We start from the raw sequence: 6,041 nt of genomic DNA, 5'->3' as shown, positions 1-6,041 counted from the left end.
GGAGATAGTTAGGCAGCAGGAGCTTCAGGAGGAGCAGAACCGACCTCTGGAGTTTCTGGAACGGCGTCACCTTCTCCGGCGTCCTCATCTTCTTCATCCTCTCCTTCTTCTTTGTCGCTGAGGTAGTCCTTGATGTCGGAAGGAGGGGGGATGAAGGTGCGGACCGAGGCGTACTCAGCAATCCGATAGGCGCGATCCTGCCGCTTCGCAGTGAGGACCGGATCCGTATCGGTGGGAGCATTTTCACGCACGCCGTGGAGGGCGTCCAGATCCAAGTCCTCGTACCAGGAGCACGCGACGCGCAGCGCTGCATCCGCTCCGGCGCGAGCGGCTGAGCATTGCCACTCGCGGATTCTCCGGCCGGCACCCTTCAGGCATTCAGAGGTAAGCGTCAGGCTTGCCGGCACCTCCTCCTCAGTCCATAGCACCTTGAAGAGATGGATCGCCACGTCGGGCAGATCCGCGAGGTTCCGGTCCACCGCGCGCATATGAGCGACCCGCGCAGAAAGTGCCACCAGATGATCATAAGGGTCCCACGGCGCGTCCGGGTTCTTGAATTCTTGCTGAACCCGGCGCTCGGCCACCTTCTTCTGCGTGTGAAGCTGCGAATCCGGAAAGAGCCCTGCGAGGCAAAGAAAAAAGATAAGGACATGTAACCGGAAAATATAAGCTTATAAGCGAAAACCGGAAAAGAAAAGAGAAAAAAAACTTACGGAAGGCAAGCGCGTCGGTCTGCATGACCAGCTGGTCATACTCCTTTTGCTCCGCCTCTAGGAGGGTGGCCCGATCCTCGGCTGCTTTCCGCGCCTTGCCTCCCTCCTCCAGCTCTGCCCGCTGCACCGCGGTGGAGTTGTTGGCATCCTCCAGAGCGTCGTTTAGCCTAGCCTCAGCGGCAGCTTTGGCAGCCTTCATCTCCTCGTTGTGCTTGAGCCCAAGTTGGATGAGCTGGTCCTTCAGCCCCCTGGAAACGAGTTCCTGGGCGTCCAGAGCCTCGCGATGCTCCCGGATAAGCTGCTCCTTTTCACCTAGAATCCGGGAAGGAAATCTTAGCAAAACCATAGTTGGTACAACGCAGAAAAGCAAGTTAACCGAAAAAAGAAAGAGTACCTTGGAGTGCGGCGAGCTGAGTCTTGAGGGCTTCAATGGAAGCTTCTGGGATGGCTATCATGCAAAAAAAAATTATATGTACTAGAAGAGAAAAGTTTCCGGTAAGAAGATGCCGGAGGCAGGAAAGCTCACCTTGGCATTTGCTATGCGCCTCAGAAAGATCCCGGTGCTCCCACAGAAGCTCCTCGAAGAGGTGCTTCCGAGCGTCCGCGGTGCTCTGTTCAAGAAAAAGTGACTATAAGAAGAAGCCGGTTTCTCTATGTTCTTAACTAAGTTCCGCGCTAAGAGCTGCGCTCTCAACACGAAACTCGGGGACTGGGAGGATATATGTAAATCCGGAAAGAATAAAATCGGCATCAATAGAAAAGTTGCAAAGAGTTTGGTGAAACTTACCACCACGTTGTTGGTGGCGTCATGCCACGCATTGTCAAATTCCTTCACTGCGCGCCGAAGCCGCATGAAGTGCTCATCAGTGCACCGGGGGCCAGCCGGTTCAATGGCAGGAAGCCGGTCCTTCCCCAGGCCGCGCGTAGCCGCGAACACATCTGCCTGATTCCACTTTTCAGCGTAATCAAGCAAGTGCCCCAACTCGCGGCCCTCACGCTTCAACTCCGTGATCCGGCCTAGCAGGCCGGTAGCTTTTTCTCCGGCCACGACAGCGGCGGGGCCGACGTGCAGCACCAAGGACTGCGGGCCGGCGGCTGAAGTACCGGAAGCCGTGGCCTTCCCCTTGAAAGGTTCCGACACGCGGAGCTTGGTGCCTTCTGGCGGCGGCGTCGGCTTAGCCGCAGAGGGTCCTTGGCTTGGCGGCGGCGTTGGCACGGCCCCAGTGGGCTTGGCGGTAGGAGCTTCTGGCGGAGGCGCAAGCGAGGTCTTGGGCGACGAGTGGGCGTCAGGAGCGTCCTGGCCCGGAGTAGAGCTTGCCGGCGCGGAAGAGTCCGGCACGGACTTGGAGGGGGAAGAGTGCGAGGTCTTCTTCTTCTTTCTTTTCAGGACGGGAGGAACCTGAGGTTCCGCCCACCCGACAGCTTCAGAATCGGCGCCGATGTTGCTGGCGCCGGTGTCTTGTGCTTCTGGAGGGGAGACATGGTCCTCCTCCGCGCGGTGATCAGGAGTTGTAGGGGCCGCGCGCCTCGCACTTGGAGTGCCTCCCAGAGGGGAGGCAGAAGGGTTGCCGGTACCAGGTGGTACCGGGCTTGAACGAGGAGGAGGTGAGGTCCTAGCTGTTCCCTCGGAGCTCTCCGGCCTCGTGCCGGTAGCGCTCTTGGAGAGCTTGAGCGCAGGGCTGAAAAAGAAAAAGAGAAAAGATAAGAAAAAACAACCGGAAGGAAAAGTTTGTGAAACAAAGCAAACAGAGAAACAAAAACTCACCCGGAAGAGACCGGCATTGTTTTCCCTTTGTAGCGCCTCTTGCCTACTTCTTTCCCTCCAAGGACTTCCATCCGGGAGCGTTTGGCGGGAGGAGCCTGGCTTGAACCGGCATCTGGTGCCGGGGCCTTGTTCTTCTTGCCCTGGGAGGCGAGCTTCTCCAGGAACTCGTGGCCAACCTCGGCCTGTAGGGGAGCCACATGCTCATGAACCTGTGGTTGGGGGCCAGCTGAGGAAGCATCTACAGAAGGAAAATAACAATAAAGCATGAGAGACCGGAAGAGAAAACTACCTCAAGCACAGTGAGATCATCACTGGAACCGGGAGCTTCAGACGAGAAGTTACCGGGGCGCGAGGTGTGGGTGCGGCCCATCTTGAGGTCGATCCAATGAATATAAGGGTCAGGGTCCACCTTGTCCAGAGGCCGTTTCCGGCAAGGGCCTCGCTGATCCGCTGTGATGCGAGGGAAGCGCTGCTTGGCCTGAAAAGAAACAGAGAGACAATTAGCCACAACACAAAAGTTACCGGTACAGCAACCCGGGTTGCGCAATCTCTTACTTCTTCAGTCGGAGGGTTGGTGGAGCTGAGAGGCAGGAAGCCCCACTCCCAGTCCATCGGCATGGCAGTCTGGCAGATCTGCCTTGCCTTAAGAACTATGTCCTCTTTGCTTAGAGGGAGGCCGGTGATCTTGGTGGGATCGCCAGCGCCATACATTTCGCTTATCTTGTGAGCCCGGCGCTTGAGGGGAAGCACTCGGCGTGAGATGAAAGTGCGGATGATGTCGTCAGAGCAAATGTTGGTTTCTTTCATCAGCTTCTCCATGAAGCGTACAACCCGGTTCGTCTCAATATGATTTGTCCCAGGAAAGAAGCCCCAATTGACCTTCGCGGGCGGCGCCGGGTTGAAAGCCGGAAGATTAATGAGATCTGGGGCGCCGGTGTTCTTCACGTAGAAGAAGGTCCCTTGCCATAACCGGCATGATTCGAGACCGGAGAACTTAAAAAATGGGCTCCCTTGGCGGGAGCCAATGATGCAGGTCCCGCATTGAATGGGGGGTTTGGGCTTAGGAATTTCCTTGCCCTGAACGGAATTAATGCGAAGGGAAAAGAAGCGAGCGAAAGTCTCACGAGTGGGACGGACACCGATATATCCCTCCATGAAAGTAGCATAACAAGAAAGGTAAAAAACGGCATTGCCGGGAAGGTGGTGAGGCTGGAGTTGGTAAAAATCCAAGATTTGGCGGAAGAAGTCAGAGGCAGGGAGGCCAAAGCCGCGCTCGAAGTGAGCGAGGAAGACAACGAACTCACCGGGTTCAAGTACCGGCTCGATCTCGTCGCCCGGAAGCCGGCAGGATACTCCTTCCGGTATCCTTCTAGACCGGTACAGCCAGTCGATCTCGTGCTGTGTCACGTCGGAGCCTTTCCAGGCCCCGCGGGTGATGCCGGATAAACCTACTCCGGAAGCTTGGCTAGAGCTGCCGGCCTCTTGACCTTTACCGGTATCGGATTGCATCCGGGCAATCTCGGCTAAGAGTCCGTCAGAAGATTCACTCTGATGGCTACTGGAGGAGGATTCGGAAAGAAGATCCTCGCTAGACATACGAATCTGAAAGATGCCGGATTCTACCCGAAAAACTGATTTCCCAAGATCTACCCTTGCGCGAAGATCTACGAGTAAGAGAAAAAAGCAAAAGAAAAGGGAAAGTAAATACCCTACCGGCCCAAGATCTGGAAAGCAAAGAAGAGAGAGGTAAATGCGCATCGGGCCTAACCTGAGGCGGCGGAGGCGCTTAGGAAGAAGGTCACCGGAGCGGCGGCAAGCTCGTGAGCTCCGACGGAGGCTGGCGACGGAGAAGGGTGAAAACCGCCGAAGAAAGCTCGAAGCAGCGGCGGCGAAGAAGCACCGGTGGATCTCTCCGCGGCGAAGATCTTCAGCGCAGCAAGAGCGACGGCGCAAGTTCGTCGGGAGCAGGGCTCTGGCGGCGACCGGCGACGAGATTGCACGAGGTGAAGGGCTCGAAGCACTGGGAAGTAGGCGAATGCGGGGAAAGAGATGAAGTGGAACTGCACTCCCTCTTTATAGGAGAAGGAGTTAATGGGCTGACAACCGTTGGGCCGCGGCGGTTCAGTTCATGGGCCGCCACGTGGCGCAAGGATACACGCGCGGAAAATAGCGTGCCACAGGGAGGCCGCACGGATCCGGAACGGCAGCGAGGATCCGGTGCGGCGCCATAAATACTGGCGCAGAAGCCGAAGGGAAGTGACCCCTGACACTGGCGTGTCAGATACAGTGCGCATGTCTCTGACAGGCACTGTACCCGAGAAATTCTTGACTTCACCGAGGAGAGGTTTAATGTCACAAGATACCGGAAGAATCCGGAAGGTAAGAGAAACAAGATAAGGCAAAGACGCCGGAAGAGCTGAGCATGGTGCCGGAATGATTAAACCGGTACCTTGTAATATGGGAAACTGGCATGGTCCGTCGGATGAGATCCACCAGACTATACCAGCTTCGGGGACTAATGTTGGGGGGATGACCCCCGGTATGCCAAAGGCATGCCAAACCGGATGGTTTGAATCGTCAAGATACCGGTTTGATATTCATTCCGGAGAGCAAAGTTGAATGTTTGGCTAAGTAAGTCTATACCGGTATCCCCAAACAGAGGCATACCGGTATGGGTTAAGAAGACACCGGATTGCCGGTAAGAAGTGCACTGTAGCACGTCGGCAGGACTGGTCAAAGATTCTCTCAAGAGCTAGAGGACAAGGGTGACCTAAGCAAAGTAGCTTTAAACGAAGCCCTGACGCCAAAGAAGAAGGTGACGCCAAAAGCAACCGGAGGACGTCAGCCTCCCTGATTAAAGAAGATACCGGCGTCACCTATGATTAAAGTAGCTTTGTAAAGTAGTTTGTCTGTTCAAAGATGCCATTAGGGTTTCTTCCCTTGTAAGCCACCCTCTCCCCTATATAAGGAGAGGGGGCACACCCCCATCGCGGGCATGTGGTATGTGAGACCTTGTATCCAGAAACCTGTAACTTGTTGATATTAATGAAGAGAAAGATCTAGAGCAGAGTTCTTCCTTGTGTATTTCTTCTTCTACCTCTGGCCTTGGCTAAGTTCTTGAGGAAAGCATCTGGAAGTTTGTCCAATCTAATCACAAACCCTCCCCCGAATCCTCTAGCGCCCATTCGGCCCCAACTTAAGCCATCCTATGGCATCTGTCTGTTCACCACGACGACAACGCGAGAGGGACCATGAGGTGCGAACGGCACCAGGTGGCGCGCTCAAACAAGTAGGGCGCGCCACCCTGGCTCGTTTGCTCCTCGAGCGTCGCCTCAGGCCCCCCTTTATACCAGAAGCTCTGTTTCGCCTAAAAACATAAGCCATATTTTCCAGAGATTTATTGAGGCGGTGGCGGAGGCGAAAGTCCTCTCCTACTTCGGGAGAGGGCAGATCCTACTGCACTGGTGCCTACGGTGAAGGGGAAATCGACGCCATCGACATTCTCACTCCTCCTTGGCTTGGGAGGAGGCATATCCATCAACATCTCTATCAGCACCATCATC

Source organism: Lolium perenne, chromosome 7 (assembly GCF_019359855.2).
Source record: "Lolium perenne isolate Kyuss_39 chromosome 7, Kyuss_2.0, whole genome shotgun sequence".
NCBI classification, from domain to species: Eukaryota; Viridiplantae; Streptophyta; class Magnoliopsida; order Poales; family Poaceae; genus Lolium; species Lolium perenne.
Note: the sequence above shows the minus strand (reverse complement) of the source record.